Raw genomic sequence first — 17,965 nt, forward strand, 5'->3', positions numbered from 1 at the left:
CCCCAGTTCTTGTTTTTCTCAACAGGATGGCCAAGGCCCAGCGGCTTACACCTGCAGAGCAGGACAGGGGATGGAGAAGCTGGAGACCTCCCCAGCATCCACCAGCCTGGATCGATCCAGCCCCCCCACGGCTGCTGGCTCTGGAGACACGAGTGGGGCAGCTGCAGGAGCTGCTGCAAGGCTGGGAGGAGTGAGTCAGCCAGCAGGGAGGTTCCTTATGCTGAGTTTCGCTAGGTGGGTACATACCACCGCAAGTAGCGCATCACAGCGGCATTGATCCTGAGCAAGGGGAAGGCTTTGTTTCAGGAAGCTGCCACCCTTCGGCATTTTCCCTTTTCTGAAGTCTCCTCTTCTCCTTCCAGGGCTTCGCATCACACACAGCAACGTCAGGGCAGGGAAGGGGGAGAAACTTCCTCCCACCACAAACCTTGAGCTGTATACTCCCAGTATCACAGGAGGAACCCAACATTTAACCATTTGAAAACTTGCATGACCATGCATCTTAGCTTTAGAAACCACTCAGAGCTAATTAAAGTCCTCCAACAAAACCAGAAGAGCCTGCAGAAGCATGAGCCCTCTCCAAGCTAGCTGCAGCTCTCAAAGGCACACAGCAATGGGGGATGCAAACTAGGATGCAGACCCCCAGCCAGCTGCTGACCTTGCCTCAAGACTGGGAACAGAAAAGCATCTTCTGTCGGCACCGTGCACAAAAGGGAGGCAGGGAGACACCTGCTCCAGAAAGCTCTCCTCTTTTTTTCTTTCCCCTCCCTTTTTTCCCTCCCCTCCCCCCCCCCTCCTTTTTTTTCATCCTTTTTTGTTTGTTTGTTTAAATGGTGAAAGTGATGAGTTAATTCAAACCCTGCATCATTCCCGGAGAAGCACCCCATGGGGATGGTCCCACTGGTCCAGGCAGACACCCAGCACCATTCAGAGCCTGGGGGCATGTTCTCAGCCAGCCCTGCAAACCACTCATTCAGGCATTTTCCCAAATACTCATACCCAAGAGTCAGGTGCTGTTTGTGAAGCCTCAAGATACTGACTCAGTTCAACTGGGACAAACTGAAGTGCCACCAGGGCCCCCCAAGGATGCTGCCCCGACAAATGCAGCATCACATGTTACAGAAGAGCACTGCAGGTCCCAGGCACACTCGGACACTTAGCACCACCTCCACAAGGATGGTTTTCTTCCCATCTTTCCTGCTCATGCTGTTCAGTGACCCCAAAGTCACCCTTGCCCCTGGGGTGTCTTCCCAAGCTGGAAAGCAAAGAAGATGGTTTCTGGAAAATTCCATCAGGTGTTGCAACACCTCCCACGTGGAGGGTGCTCCGCCAGCAGCCCTCCAGGGATCCTGCACCCGCACCGCACGCAGCACCTGCCCGCCGTCAAACCGGCAATGGGAGATCAGCGTCAGGATCAGCGAGACACCCTCGCTGGCAGCCCCCATCCCACCACAAAGCAGCTCTCCTCTTAGCAAGGCTAGGGAGAAGCCCACGTTGAGCACAGCTTCCTAATATCTCCGTTACACCACATTACTGTGCCAGATTTGGCACAATACTACCTGCTCCATGCATGCAAAAGCACCTTGTGGATGCCTGGAGGTCCTGCCCTGTGTCCAGCACCGCATATGCACACCTTGCTTCTGTGCTACAAGATCCCACACTGACGTCCCGAACAGCCAACTAGTGACAGGGACCAAAACGGTGGGTAAGACACCGGGACACCAACCCACCATAGAATCACAAAACATCTCAAGGTGGAAGGGACTCATAAGGATCATCAAGTCCAACTCCCTGCTCCTCAGAGGACTGCCTAAAATTAAACCATATGTCTTAAGAGTGTGACACAACTGCAACCTCCCCAAGGCTGCATCCCCACAGGGCTGGCAGCCGATGCAAATCCTCCCATCCCCACCAGAAACACAAACCAAACAGGAGGGAGCGTGAAGCCGCGATTAAATATCATCTTCTGCGCCCAGCAGTCAATTACGCACAAATTACAGAGTGGCTCAATCCTGCCACCCTCCCTAAAGCCGCTCCTTTCGGTATCCAGCGTAGCTGCAGCAGAACCACCCTGCACAACATTTGGCCTCCCAGCCATTTCCACCAGTCAGTCTGTTTGTTTTTTCCACCCAGCAGTGAAATCAGGCGGCTTTAGTTTTTAATCCCCTTAATTAGGGGTGTGCAGCCGTCTTCATTCCTTAATTACATCCATTGACACATCTGATGCAACACATTTACAAACAACCATTTTCACCGGAGATGGCTTTGAATCAAAATTGCCGTCTTTCCCACACCGGCTGCACGGCGTCGCCAGTGGGGAGAAGACACAACACGGCTCTCTGGATGCTTTAACATGACACGGTCACGGACAGCTCGGAAACGCGATTTTCATTAAATAATCACCTGTTTCTTTGGCAGGAGTTAAGCACGAGGTGACTACAGAACTGAGAAACAACCAGCAGTTTGCTTGAAGCAGCAGAGTGGGAGCGCAGCTACAAAAAGTTTGCAACAAAGAAGTGCCCGTTTCAGGCAATGCTCCCAGCATCGACCCACGGGACAGAGGGACGGTATTTCAGTGCCCAACTCGGTTATTTTGGTGTAACGCCTTTCGGTAGCTCAGTTGAAGACGGACAACAACGGCGTGCTTCATTTCAGTTGCTCACTGTCAGGAATCCCTTTGATCCTCTGGGAGAGCAAATACCCAGCGAGCACTTTATTACCAGCACTTCTGCTGCCAAACCAAAATAATTACGCTGACACCTCCTGCCTGCCCACGGAGCCATTATAGCGTTATCCCACGGGGTGCCTGCGCTCACTCCTGCTTTGAATTACTGCACCGGACTCCCATCCCAGTGCACTAATAGCTCACTGGGACGCGGCAGCTGAGCTCCCGCCTGCAGCCCGTCCTATCCGCCATAGGGAATCCTCAGCAGGATATTAAATATCGTCTTGGGGGGAAGGGACAGCGCTGATTTTAAAAATAAGAAGGAAGACAACATGGGGTTGCAAGGGGTTTTTTCCCACTGCTGGAGACCCAAAGTAAGTGTCCTCGCTGGTCCCCGCAGCACCTGGCGCTCAGCTCCTGCATCAGCCCTCCTGCTCACAGTCGCTGCAACCATTTGCACGGAGGAAACGTGCACAAGCGTCGCCTTCTTCAAACTACAGAAAGGAAAAGGAAGCTGCGTTCGCCCTCAGTACCTGCAGGGAGCGGTCAGAAACGCATGTTGCACCCACATTACTTGGGGCTGTGTTAGTTTCGGTTGCTGCCTTTCCTTTCTGCACTCGATGGGTCGGTAAGGGAAGGGTTTTGTAGGTTCTGATTTCACGGAACACACACAAGCGCTGCCATATTTGAGCAGTTTGTGAGAGTTATTTTTTACTTCTTCAGCTCCCACCTCTGCCATCCAGCAAGCCAGGACAGCATTAGCACCCAGTCTCATACTGGTGCTGCTGGATGGCCCTTGTATTTCTGAGTAACACGCCTTCCTCTCCAGCCACCCTTCATCGCGCCGACCCAAACATCGCTCCGCCCAGGGGTCCGTATGCTGCTCGATGGACAAGATGCACAGGAAGGATCTCTCCCACCCTCCCATCCAGCTGCACTAGACCTGCTGCCCCCTCCACCCCCCGATCCCCCCGACTTCCTCCCCACATCCCCCCCTCCCCAGCCTGCTCACACCTTTCCCCCCACCCCCCTGCCACCTTCTCTCTTTCATTCCGCACTGGGAGAAGCCTAACAATCCCGAAGGCATTCCAGAGAGGCTGGGCACAAAGACAGGCAAGCACGAGGCTGGGGACACAGGCGCATCACTCTGAAGTTGTAACCCAGCTTTCTCCGCTCCCACCGGTGCCGATACACACCACTGGCGCTGACACACACCGCCATGGCACAGCCAGCACACCGCCAGCCACCGGCCAGCTGAGAAGACAACAGCAAACACCTTTTTAAACACTGCAATATTTTAAAATAAATGAAGAGTCGTGCAAGACAAAATATTCCCTTTAGTAGAGATAAGGCATATGCGGAAAACAGAAAGCAGCTGGTTTAAGTATCTCCCTGCTAAAATAAATGGTAGCTGAGGTTAGCGCTGCTCTCTGGATAAGCTACTGGCCTTGTGTACACAATTTACATCCCATTGATACTTATTTTACGAGTTAGGTCTCAGAATAATCCTTACGCTATTCAAAATGTGCGCACATTTGTGCGCGCACACCCCCCCAACAATACAAAGGCGGTATGAATAACTACGTGTTTTTTTGGAGAAGCTTTGCTTATTTTTCCCTTTTTTATATTTAAATCCCAGTTGTGCAATTGCCTCATGCACAACTGAAGCCTCATTGAGCCTAACACTGCTTCATCCAGCTGAAAGCTCCACAGACTCGTGGGGACTGAGCATGGCTCAGGTATTTAGCAAGTACCAAAACCTTGCAAAAATTTACAACAAACTTTACAAGCCTCCGTATTTCGGACTCTAAACCTACTGGTCTTGTCCGGCACCCAGTACTGAAGACTGAATGGAGAGCCCCAGCTAAAATTATGCTGCAAAAGTGCTGCAAGTCCCACAGCCGCAATACCAGACAAGTGAGCTACTCTTTTCACTGTGCTGCTGACAGCAGGAGCCACACAACAATATTGCTGAAATCCACATTCATGCAGCACAAGGGAATAAAATGCCACACAAATCCTCTTTTCTGCAAGCTCTGGTGATATCATTGTTCGAGCTAAAACTGCCATGAGGAGACCCTTCAAACGAGGCCAGGCGAAAGAGTGGAGAGAGCAAAAAGCATCAGTGAGCTCACCCAGGCTCCCCCAGCCAGGAGGCTCATGCCAAACCGGCTCTTTACTCCTCCAACAAATACACCCTTAAACCACCTCCTTTGCACTTCCTTCAGGATCTCTTTATATATACACAAGCTGAAGGTAAACGTCCGCCTGCTCCTTCATAAGACGAAAATACTGAATGTGCAAACGAGGTCTGACCGGGGTTCAGCTCACTCCGAGACACGTCCTCCCTGGTGTAAGCTGTCAGCAGGGCAGTGTGGAAAATGAAAGCAGAGAAAAGCCACACCAGCTCCAGAAAGCAGGTTGGTTTTTGCAGCCCTTACAGTGGCAAGAAGCGTGGTTTAAGAGTTAAAAGCAAAGCAAAGACAGAAGCAGATGTAATGAGCTGCTCTCCCATCTAGGACGTTGGTGCACGCACACGCAGCAGCCCCAGCACAGCCCAGCTCCCCAAGCTAAACAAGTTGCAAAACTGTTTAGGAGTGAATTACAACTCCACATCAAGAACGTTTCATCATCTTATTCCTAAGCGAGCAAAATGCTTTAAAAATATCTGCCTTACCAGGTGGCATCCCCTCTTCAGCACCTGGGGAAGGAGGCGCCCGTCCCTGCACCTTTCATTTTCGCTGGGCTTGCTGCACAGCACGCCTGCGATCAGCGCAGACCTCGCTCGTGGTGCACGTCACTGCCATGTGGACTTGCTGTTTCCTAGGCATTTTACCTGCTGACGTTACGATTGCAAGCCTGTTTGTTTTATTTAACCACGCTCCTACTCTTAAGCTACCATCCAATTACTGCTCCCAATTACTCAGTGCTCAAGAGCCGACATTAATTACAGAGTTCCCTGCGCACGAGGTTGCTGCCAGCTGCGCCACACGGAGTTGGTGGCACTGCTTCAAACCTGCCTGCATCCAGGACCAGCCTGCATCTTTTCTGGGAAAAGAAACATAGATTCCCAGTCTCAGTGGTGGACTAACAGCCCTGAGCAAGAAGAACAGGTCTGGTGTGAAATGGCAGATGAGGAGAAGGTCATTGTAGCCTCAATGGCCAGATCTCAGCAGCCTCCGCCAGCCCCTTGGATCCCCCACGCATCCACAGCATTAAAGGTCTGTTTTCTTCTTTAGGATTCAACAAAACACCGCACCAGTTCAGCACTGGTGACCTGAACCCGGCAGCCTCTGAGATGCAGGGCACACATAGCATCGGCAGCCAGTGCCGCGTAAATTCATGTAAGTTGCAAGTGCCTTTGGCAAACCATTCACAAAAAGGAGGATGGAGACCCCAAACTCCCCAGACATTTCAGGAGAAATGCCTGAAAACCACCTCCCTCCAAGCACAGGTCACTTTAAACTGAGCCCATTCTGGCATTAGCAGCAGATCTGGGAGGTAGGACCCAAAACAACTCTCCGCTGCAGGGTCCGGGTACAGGGGGGCACATCACCAGCCTTGGGGAGCAGCCCACAGCAACCCTCTGCAGCTTGCAAAGCCTTCACAAATGCACTGACATCTGCAGACAGCGGCGCAAGAAGTTATTTTGCAACTCACATTGCTCAGATTTAATAATCACCCCGCTGCAAGACATCCTTCTGTCAGATTTTGAGAAAGATCCCGTAAACTTTGGTCTCTTTTTTTCCTTTCTAAAAATAGATATCTGTTGTGCAAAGGACTGATGCAGTGCCACTTATGTGAAACAGCTATACGCCAGAAGGAAATACCGCTTTAGCACAATTATCTACTAATTTTTTAATTATTAGATGTTTTATTTTTTTTTAACATGCGTTTCTCTTTGCATGGTGCAGCAGGCTTTCAAAGTGCTTCACGAACGGCACTGCAAAACTCGCTCTTGACAGCAGCAGGAAGGTCAGTGCTAGGCTTCTTCTACATACAAGAGGAAAATAAAGAGGTAAATCGTTCTTCTCCGTGCTTCGTTTCTGCTCCCAGCCCTTGCCAAACACAAGCTTTTTTGATAGAAACCCATCTCACCACAGGTTTGCTCAGCAGGGCTTGAGGACCCCACTGGAGCAGGGGCAGGGAGCACCGCGGTGGCACAGACTGCTCACATCAGGGATGTGCCCGCGTGGGGACACAGGGAACGTGGCCGACTCACGTGCATCTGGGACCGCTTTGGTCGAGCACTTTGGGGCAGCAGAATGTGCCTTTTTAATCCACAGTATATTTAATATTAAGAAGAGCAATTAAGTCAATTAGTGGTCACCCCGTAAGCTGTTAGTTTCCAAAAGGAGTTCATTTTAAGCAGCGAAACTGACTTCCAGCATGGTTTAAAATACGCTACACAAACATAAACGTGCTCTTGCGACCAGGAATGAGGCAACGGCGGCACAGGCTTTTACTGCTGGTGGCATATACCAAACGTTCTTGTTTAATGAAAGAGATGGGTGGATCTCAGGTGAAACACAAACATCCTCATCTAGAGTGATTCAAGCAAAAAGACAGTCTGCCTACTAAAACGCAAGCGCCACAATCCACTTTTCCTCGTAATAAATGCAAATCACATATATGATCACTACAATCCTACAAAGCCATAAGGGGCCGCACAAGGCACCACAGTGGCTCATTACTTGTGTGACGAACGATCGACTTAAAAATCAAATATCTGCACTGCTCCAAGCTGAATTTTTTCTGATTTGCATTGGTAAAAAATGATAATTCACTGCTTGAGGCAAAGACAGATCTTTCTTTAAAAGAGAGCAACAAATTTCAAGCATTATTTCCCAAAACACCATGAAAAGAGCTCATAGCTGCCAATACCAAGTCTGGATCCTTTTGTGTCTTGGAGTCAACCCTTAATTTTACACTTGTGCTCCCAGGTTGTTTTCAAGAAACTTGGCCCATCCTGAGCTCTGGTGACTCATTCCCAAACCTCTCTGACTCGCAGCACCCAAACTGGTTGCACCCATGAAACACCTTGTGACTAGGCAAAAACACTGTAAAAAGGGGGGGGGGGCGGGAAGCGCAAGGGAAGGAGGTTAACTCAGAAAGGCAGATGAAAACTGCATGTTTCCCAGTCACTGTTTCCTCCAGAGAGGAGGAACCGAGTGACTGCTGGGCTTGGCTTACGTAGGGATGTTGAGACGATGCTCAACCTCGCGGGGTGCAGCTGGCTGCATTTCTGCACTGTTTTCATAAATCCCAAATGCTGTTGCTCCATTAGAAAAGCTCTGATGATGTTTTCCAACTGAAGGAATACGGAGAGGCTTGTTCTTTTCTCCCCTTGCTTTTATTTTCGTTTTAAAGAAATGTCTCAAAAATATTTCCTCAGGGAGTGTGTCTGCTGAAGCGGAGCAGGGTACTCAACGCAGGGGGAAAAATAAGCAGATCCTTGAAGTACACAGGAACAACTCGCCCACAAATCTCCTACTTCAGAGATGCGTGGCTGCGACTTCAGCCTATGTCCTCTCCACCCTCAGCAGATTGTGATAAGGTTTATTACCACGGGTGTTTTCAGTAAAACAACAAATGTTCTTCACCTATCCGGAGGCATTTTTCTAGTGGTAAAGCTGAAGTGCTACAAAAGTTACAACTGATCAAACTTTAGTTTCAGTATAACTAATCACTACTTGTTTTTTTGCCAGTGTGACAAGTTTCAGAAGGTTAAAATGTTTCTGAGATGAGCAAGACGTACCGACAGTTTTTCAGTTGATTTTCTAGTTCGTGCATCAAAAGGGCACAGTCCTTTATTTCCTTACAATTCTGTTTTCAACTTAGGAGTGCCAGGCAGGAGGTGGTGTGCTGCACAGCAAAACCCAGGCTGAAGGCTTTTTGCGCCTGTTCCTACTATGCAAGTGATTTACAACCGCTGGCGATGAGAAATCATGAGAAATAGTTAATGTGCAACCACTTCCAACGGCAGCACTAGCCCAGCAAACAAAGCTAACCCTGCAGCCAGGCTTGCACCTCGCCAAGCCACCGCCGAGCTCTGTGCAAACCTCACAACCCCCTCCACCCGTGCGTGATTGATGCCCGGGCACCAGGTGCTGCCAGGCCTCCCTACACCGACCAGCCCTGCCGCTCGCTTCACCTGGGTGTGCAACGAACCTAACCGCTGGCAGAGGTGCAGCTGTGCATCTACCTCAAAAAAACAAAAGGAGAAAAAAGTTTAAGCTTTTGCATCAAGTATTTGCATTACTAGATCGCCAGCCTTTTCTGCGATGAGCACTGCATGGATCATGCAGCCTGAACCACCCCGCCAGGGCAATAATCAAGCAATACTCATGCTGCAGAGTCCAGTTCAATTATAGAAAGAAATAAAGCTGTAAGAAAAGTGTCACAGCGAAATACCAAATCTCAGTGTACTTGCAAGGCTCCTTGCTTTGCTTAAGTCATCTCTCACGTTCATTATCTAGTCCCGTTCCTGCCTCTGGAGGCGTGCAGGCACATAACACTAATAGATTCAGTTTCCCCGAGCTCTCCCTCTCTATTCATCATACGGTGGGAACTTTTTTTTAATAAACTACATCTTTACAAAAGGAATATCACCGTTTGTCACCATCAGGTCAGAGGAAGAGAGCCAATCATCATCTTTAAATAAACCAAGAGCAGTAGCTGCAAAATACGATGCCAGTAACGCCGCCCAGCCACTGCTGGCTGCCCGGCCAGCACCCAAGACACTGTTCAGGTGCATCTGCAGGTGGGGGTCGGGGGCACCTGAACGCAACTGAGGAACATTTTCTGCATCAGTGCCCCAAAACTGAGAGGATGGGTGACACCGGCTACTCAACGCATCTCACTTCAGAAGCAAAATAAAATTGACAAAATACTGGCTCCGGTATGCAAGCAGAGGGGAAAAAGGTCATTCTTTCCTGCTGGCCCCTTGGGTTCTCATTACCGATTCTAACGAGGGGGCGAAGCATCCCAAACCACGCTGCAGAGAGGGGCAGGGACGCACGATGGGATGGGATCCCTGCCCTGGGACGGGTGCGACGGCTGCTCTAACCTCATCAGCCACCTCCAGCTTTTCTCCACCGTTTCCTGGGGGAGGGAAGGGAAGCAAAGAGACAGGCGGGAGCAAACAAACCAGACACTGCCGCCTATAAACAAAGGAAGTGTTTTCTGAAGACAGCATCTAGGTAGACAGGCGGGAAATAACAGAAGCAGCAGTTACAGCAACAACAGCAACAAAAAAAAAAAAAAAACTCAACAAGAAGTCTAAAGAAATTATTTCCTCTAACGAAACACGCTGGAAACGGTATCGGAGGCTGCTGAAGTCAGATGAATTCAGCACATGGCCATTTCCCCACGCTATCGGCAGCACACCCTTCCCACGTTGATGCAATCACACCCAATGCTCCCCCTGGCTTCACCGCAGATAAACCCCCTTCTCCAGGGTCCATCCTGCACCCATCCTCTGCACTACTGAATTATTTTTCAGAAACTCCTGAAGAATGGAGTCAGCTGATCCGTGTAATTAACTCAACTAACCTGGGCATCTGCAAGAGCTCTTTTCCATCACCTTTAAACACCCCAGGGGGCCCAGGTGCACATGAAAACCGACAGAAAAGCAACATCTTTTTAGCCTGTGTTATCCCCTCCCAAATCAGTTTCTCTCCCTAGTTTTTCCCCCTCTCCAAGAAAGCTTGGGGGTCCTTAAACCCTTTTGACTAGAACTATGGACAAACAGCTGAAAACTGTCATTTTTCTCTGCAGCCAGACCCTTCCCCAAGCCCCAAACATTCCCAACGTGTACCTAGATGGCAGTTATTCCAGCAGCTGAACCAGGCAGCCCACACTCAGGTTTTACAGTACTGCTACGCGATGTGCTTATTCACCGAGACTTTCACTAGCTTCTCACCACACATACTCACTTTCAAGTTGGCAGCTGGAGATAAAAAAGCAACGATATCAGCATCGGCCGATATCAGCATCGGCCGCCGGCACCAACCCCAGGAGGGATGGAGGGACATGGGGGCAGCACTGGCACTGCCTGGGAGGGATGGAGGGACATCCTTGGGAGGGTACACCCCCAGGAGGGATGGAGGGACACAAGGCAGTGCCCAGGACTCACCTCACCTGGTTTCTCACTGCTCAAATTTTAATACTTGCTACTGAGGATCCTAAAAATGCTGTTTTCTTGCATGGGACATGACCCCTTCCTCCTACAAGAAGCCTGGGAACACATCCTCTGCCATCTGCCTGTGTAAGGGCATGTTTATCTTATAGACAGCTTCTTTTACCGCCTCTATACGCTTACACGCAACTCATGCGGGAGAAACAGACACACGGGTTAGCTGGCATTTCTTCTGACCTCACACCAACAGTCCCCCACACAATTTAAACATACAATTTCCATCTTACATGTCAATCGCTGCCAATGGTTGTAAAACAGGTACCTAAGACAGAAAACTTCAGCCTAACACTGCATTTTAAGACTTTTTGGCCAAAACGAACAGCTGTGTTTCCACCTGCACAAAGACCAGGAGGCTCCCTGGCCCGCCACTGCTCTTCTCCCTGTCCACCCAAGGGGCTGCGTCCCCGCAGGGTCCCACCGGCTCCTGTCTCTAACCAGTGATGTGCACATCAAATGATGCTGATGGGATCAGCGTGTTTGCAAGCAGGACTAAGAAACTACCCGCATGCAGAAGCCAGTGTTTAAAAGACAGACCAGCAGTTTCTGTTTGGGGGGGTCTGTCAGGCTGCAGAACACCAGACGGAGCTGCCTCTGCACCTGCTAAAATGTGCATCTTCCCGTAAAGCCCCAGGGCACCCTGCTCTCCTCCGACCCTCTCCTCAAGAGGGGAGATCAGGAATACTTGGTGGTAGGGCCCTCTTACCCTTTGTTTCAGGAACTGGAAGGCAGCAAGGAAGGCAGGGTTGCAGGAGGAGAAACATTTCCGAGCTATGGCAGCTGAATCTGGACCTGACAGATTTTTACCCTCCCATGAACGAGCCGCTGCTCCAGTGACGAACGACTCTTAAAACTCCCCAGGAATGGAGCCACCAGCTGCGTGTTTCTCATTTTCCGAGTGCCTGGCTGGAGGCACTGCGGGCAGCTCACAAAGGCAGAACCCTTGAATATAAAACGTTCCACCACACTCCACATCTAAGGGATAAAACCAAACTGCCCATCAATGCTTACACCATTACCTGTCCCGAAGCATCCACACGCAAATTGCAAAGACCATCTTTTGATTCATTTGCACACAGGCATGGCAGATGAACCCGGGCAGGAATTATTAATCCTCCCGAGCAGAGTTTGAATAACAGGGAATAAATACAGCCCGGGGCCCCGTCCACAATGGGACGGGACTGTCCCCACTTAGCGGGCAGCTTTCGTTTATACTTAGCGGTACGCAAGCCCTGTGGGGGCAAAGCCCGAGTGCGATCACACACGGAGACCGTGCTGGTCTGCACTCGCTCGGAAGAGCAGAGGGGATGCACACGCCATCTTCTACCTCCGAGCGTTTGACTCTGCAATTCTACTATAAAGCCGCGTGAGCGGCTTAGTTATTTATTTAACTAAAAGCTTTTAATTATCTCTCTCACACACACGCATTACATGGGGTGGGGAAGGGGAGGAAATAATCAGCCTACAACCGGTGACCCGCGGGTTCAAAGGAATTGTGTTTTTCATAGAAACAGCTAACTAGCCCAGATCTTCTCCTGCTGCTTCCAAACCACGCTTCCAGCTGCAGGGCTCCATCCACGGTGCATTCTGCTGCCGTTACAACTCGGGCTGACCTGATCACTGCAAGAAGGACCTTGGTTCGGGCAGAACAAAGGCTCCTCTCCAAGCGCAGGGTTTTCCTCGGGTGGCCACCGAGGATGTTACTTCGTGGTGTGAACCTGCTGGAAAGCCCGGCTGACATCCCATGGCACTCACCCTCGCCAAGAGATGGAAAGGACCACTCTCCGCAACACCCGCGTTGCCAGAAACACGCCGTGAGCAGAAACGCTCCCCAGAGCTGCTGCTCTTCCTACGCCTTCCAGGCTCTGCACTGAGACCAGGGAGATACAAAACACTCAGTCCCCTCCAAAAGCACCGGAGTTCAAGTGCTGTAATAAATTATAAATCATAAAGCACTGCTGCAGACGTTTGCTCTGAGCACAGCAGCTAAAGCAAGCTGGCATGCGAATTTGTTTAAAAAGCCCATACCAGAAACACAGCGGGGTCTGGAGGAGCATGCCCTGGAAGAGTATGATTTCTTGAAACACCCCCCCACAAGCCCATGCAATTTTCCTCTCTGTGGAACTGCTTCATTAAAAAAAAAAAAAAAAAAAAAGGGAGGGGGAAGGATTTAGTCCATCTACAGAGACAAATTAAAAGTATTTGCTTTTAATACATAATGTTAGCAGCATTACACAAGCAAAAATTCACATAAACAGAAAACAAGCGTAAACAACCGACTGAACGTAAAGAAACTAATAATATTAATCTGGATTAAGTACAAGCCATGAACATTCCCACCTAATCCATCCAACGGACAAAGATAAATCCCTGCTATGCCGCATCCTACAGTTCTTTGCAACTTAAGGAACCACAGTACTGATCAAAACAACGTAGCAGATGAGAAGTATGGGGTGAAATCTTTACGTATAGCCACCTGCTTAATCTACACAAGATTACAGCAAAAGCCAAGCACCAAGAAAGCAGAACAAACATTGTAAAAGATCACCAAGCCCAGAGTGCAATTTTCACTTGAGGTGCAAAGCTTCACATCAAGCTTCCCCAGAGAGATGCACACGACAGCAACAAAACACAGCCCCGAGTCTGAACAATCCGAGGATCTGCCATTCCTTCTGCTCCAGAAAAGTTGCATGGGGGTGAACTGCAGTCAGGAAGAAACCAGCAGATCCGCAGCAGAGTTTAAAAGCACAAAGTAAGTTTTTTATAAAAGGAAATAAGGGCTGCCACAGGCCCCTCAAAGACTTACTTTATTAAAGCAACATCTCTGATTCATCACAGCTTATTACCATGAATGTAAAAGCAGCTGCAGCAAGCAGAGCAAGTCCAGGCACTCACCCAGGGCAGCAGGACACACAGCCCAGCTCGGGCTCCCCACCTGCAGACCCACGCACATCTCCAGCAGCAGCACAGTGGGAAGCACCCACTCCGCCACCCACTCCCCTGGGTTTTCCCTCTGTTGCAGATCCCCTGGCCCAGACACCTGGAGAAAGCCCAGAGCTCCCACCACGCACCACGGACACAGCACCAACTTCTCGGGCTTTTTCCAAGAAATAAATGCAATGTGGCATTAAGAGGATGAAGAAAAACCCGCTCTGCAGCAGAATGGGTACTGTCACGGTTTCCCCAAATGAAGAGGCTCTCACCAAACACCCCTCATTAGGGAACACAAGGAAAGATGTTTAATGAGAAACTCCTGGCCAGATGCTGTGGACGCACAGCCAACACCTCCACCGAACCGCCCAGAGGATGAGGAGCCAGGGTTTTGCCTGCTGACCCCAAAAATCCAAGACTCCTCCAAGATGCTGAATAACTCCTGGTGAAAACCTAGTAGAGAGCCACTGCCTTCCGTCAGCAGCACGTTACCAGCCACATCCCCAGCATCATCATCCACCCATCAACATATCAAAGCACACGGAGCATCCCAACATCCCATGGCTGGAAGCCCGCAAGCTACCCCGGCACAGCAACACTTTGATCACTAATGAATGAATTTGTAAACATGGCTGCATGCTAGAGAAGCCACGTACCTACCAGCCGACCTCCCATCAATTCCAATATTTGCTCAACAAGCAGTAAATGGGGTGTCAGAAGAGAGATGTTTTACCGCTTTCTGAAAATCAAATGCTGTCAAGTGAAAATACCACGTCCATTCATGCGGAGCACGCGGGCGCTTGGCAGCCGCAGACAGAAGCCGTAGATTTGGGGGATCAATGTCTAAAGCATTTTTAGGATCTGGGAACACACGGTGTTTTGGAACAGGCTGAGAGCAGTCCTTCCTCCCCTCGCCCTGGCCAGGAGCGACCAAGAGACTGCTGCCCATCAACCCCTGCTTCTGCTAACAGCTCCTTTTAAATTGCAATTATGAGATCGGATGAAAACACAGATAATTCCTCTGCTTCTAACCTAGACCAATACAGGAAATAATCTATTGGGGGGGGGGGGGGGGGGCAGGAATATCATCCTTCTCTCTGTCTCATAAGGCTCTAATTGAGTTTTAAAGGTAAGGAGTGCTGTTTATCCTGATATTTACCTTCTGCAGCAGATTATGTTTGTCCATGGGAATCCCAGAAAATCCTCACCTTCTTTATTGAGGCCATGTCAGCAGAGATATGCAAAAGACCCCGCTGGCTTTTAAATCACACCCAACACTCAAAATCGTCACAGCAACATAACTGAAGTTGCTAGAGGTTGGCACTGTGATGTAAAAAAATAAACATCAAGTGCAGCAGCAGCACTGGCACCTGACATACACTGCAAGCAGGACAGCCCTGCTCACCACCACCACGACACCGCAGGAAAACCTTCAATAAATTAAAAATACGGTTGTGCCAGCCATTACAAAAAAAAAAAAAACAAAAAACAAAAACCCACACCACACAAACAAACAACACAACCAACCCTTTCAAGGGAAGGGAGCAGCTCCTGGGGCAGCAACATGCCAGTCAGCTAATTGTGAAAGGAACTGCACTCCATGGCATCATCACCTCAACGAACAGCGATAGCAGCCAGGTCGGAGCCCCTCCGCGTCTCCCATCGATACATGGCTCTATTCTCCTCCCCTGAGACCTTCCCAGGATTGCTTGTACATTCGCTAACACAATTGTAAAATAAGAATCAATTAATTAAAAGGACCAACCCTCCAGATCTGCCTAACTCACGCAAACAAAACCTAGCGTACGTGGAAAGCCTCAAAATCCTAAATACAAACAGCAAGGTAAAGCAAAAATTAGTTTTGTGCTGTTGCTCAAAAATAAGATTTTGCTTTGCTTCTCTGTATTGTCACCAGTACCTTAATCAAATTCTAACCCAGAGTACTGAATTATAACTGAACTATGATTTCCAGCACAACACTTGCCCCAGAATTTGGAGTGTCTCTTAAAAAATGTTCTCTTTGCAGCTGGACGTACAATTCCTAAACAAGCATTTACACACCCACAGCCAGGGGGGCCACTGGCCTCTGCCCAGGACCAGCCCCCCCAAAATGCACGCAGCCCCCCCGGGGCACAAAGGGGTTGCAAGTTCATTTTCCCCAAGAAATGCTCCAGCACTGGGGCTCAAGATGCTCCAGGCTCCAGGCACAGCACTGGCAGACGCGGTCAGGGCACAATTTTAACTCGTTCTGGACCCGGTGGAGTCATTCCCATTGTACACGCTGCCTTCCCAGAGAGAAAAAATAAACATACGCCTTGGCGGAAAATCCTTTTAGCTGAAGAGCGTTGCTTCCCAGTGGGCCGAGGTGTTTTCCTGAGCTGGAATTCTGAGGGAATTGGGATGCACAATGAGCCTTCGCCCAGCCGGTGCCAGACCACAGCACCCACATCCATCCCACGGTGGGCGAGCGGGGCCCCGCCAGTTTGCAGAGCCCAGTGCCCTTCCCCGCCATGTCTCATTCCTCCTCCTCCTCCAGGACAATGGACTCCGGGCAGAACTGGGATCCCAGCTGGGCTACCAGCAGCCCTGGGCACCCACCGCCCCTGCAATGGGGGGCGCTGGGTGCCAGATCCCCCACGCTGTGTTCCCCCGTCCTGCCGCGTCCCCCCTATTTCTCACCTCCTGCAGAATGTGTCTCCGGCTGAGCCTCAGCCTTTTGGCTTCCAGTTCTCCATGACACATCACGCACCCCCGCAGAGAGCTTGCACACCGCGCCGCGCACACACGGATACACGCTGCAAACACGGATGCGCCACGCACACTCCGCTACACCGTGCAAACACGGACACGCCACGCAAACACGGATGCACCGTGCACACACGCAGGCTGCACACGCACATGCACCAGAGACCGCAGCGAGCACACGCCGCACACCCCCGCTGCCCGCGCAAAGCGCCCTGCGTGTGCAAGCACCCCGCGCACACGCATCCTTTCCGCGCAGGGAGGTGCGCGCAGCCCCTGCACACGCACACCCCGCGCAGAGGCGCGGGTCGCACGCACGTGAACACACGCACCGCGTGCATGCACCGCTACACGCCGCGCAAGCGCGGGCGCGCACACCCGGTGCACGCGAAGCGCACGGCACGGGGACCGCGGGCACGCGCCGACACGCCGCTTGCACGCGCAACAACCGCGCGCGCGCACCCGCGCTCCCGGCCCGCACTTACCCGCGAGGCCGCCCCCGCTCCCTGCCGCCCTGCCGCCGGGCCGCGCAGAGCCCCCGGTGCCGCACGGCGGGGCCGCTCCGCTCCGCGCTCAGCTCCGCGCCCGGCCCGCCCCGCTGCGCGCTGCGCTGCGCCCGGCCCCGGCCCCGCCCACAACACTGTAGTAAGTTCCCATTGGCCCAGAGCAGGGGGCGGGCCGCCAGCGCCGCGCCGCTATTGGCGCGGGAGAAACGGCGGCTGGCGGGGAGGGTGGGGGCAGCGGGAGCGCGCGCCCCCTCATCGCCCCCCCCCCACCCCGTTTCCCTCCCTCACGGCCGGGGCTCCGCGCCCGCGGGCGGCCCTCAGGCGCCGCGGCCCGGCCGCCTCCCTCAGCTCGGCGGCAGAACGCCCCGGGAGGGGGGGCTGGAGTGACGGGATTACCGGCAGCCCTCCCTGCCGGCCCGGCGCTAAGCCGGTGTGGGGGAGGGGGTTGGGGCGGGGGAAGGGGGCCGCGATCAGTCACCGCCGCCCGTAACCGGTAGGGAAGGGGCCGGAGGGGCCCGGCCTGCCGGTAACGCCGAGCGGCAGCGGGCTGCGCTCCCCTCCCTCCGTGACCTAGATTTTAAATACAGAAAGTTGTGGCCCAGCTCACACAGGAGGACCCGGGGCAGGGGGGGCGTACGTTCCTGGGGCTTTCTTATATTTAAAAAAATAAAGGCCTTTGGGAGCCAGGTACTGGCCCAGCCGAGATGGCGAGTTGACCGAGGTCAACAAGATGTGCAAAACCCCGCCGGGGAGACTGACCTGCTCGCCACTCCACAACCCTGCGCCCAACTGTACCGAGTGGCTCTGCCTCACCTACAGCCAAATTATAAGGCTTTTTTTTGTCAAACAGAGCCATCCGGCTCCCCTCGCCACATACGCTGGAACAAAATGCTCCCCAGCCTCTTGTCAGCATTTCCACGGAGC

At 51.7% G+C, this 17,965-nt stretch overlaps 1 protein-coding gene across 6 annotated transcripts in view; it reads right to left on the bottom strand.

Moving 5' to 3' along the window:
- The window catches only part of EPB41 (erythrocyte membrane protein band 4.1), a 96,712-nt gene that overhangs the window by 60,532 nt on the left and 18,215 nt on the right, over positions 1-17,965 (bottom strand). The window contains exon 1 of one of the 6 annotated variants that reach the window (XM_055706202.1): positions 17,021-17,155. The exons of 3 other annotated variants lie outside the window; for them this stretch is intronic. The gene's annotated coding sequence lies outside the window, so the exon portion shown is untranslated. Of the gene's footprint in view, positions 1-5,342; positions 5,466-16,472; positions 16,617-17,020; positions 17,156-17,965 lie in introns of those variants that run through there. 2 more of the 6 variants (XM_027812782.2, XM_027812785.2) reach the window with 2 other exon arrangements.

This window comes from Falco cherrug, chromosome 3 (assembly GCF_023634085.1).
Source record: "Falco cherrug isolate bFalChe1 chromosome 3, bFalChe1.pri, whole genome shotgun sequence".
Taxonomy (NCBI): domain Eukaryota; kingdom Metazoa; phylum Chordata; class Aves; order Falconiformes; family Falconidae; genus Falco; species Falco cherrug.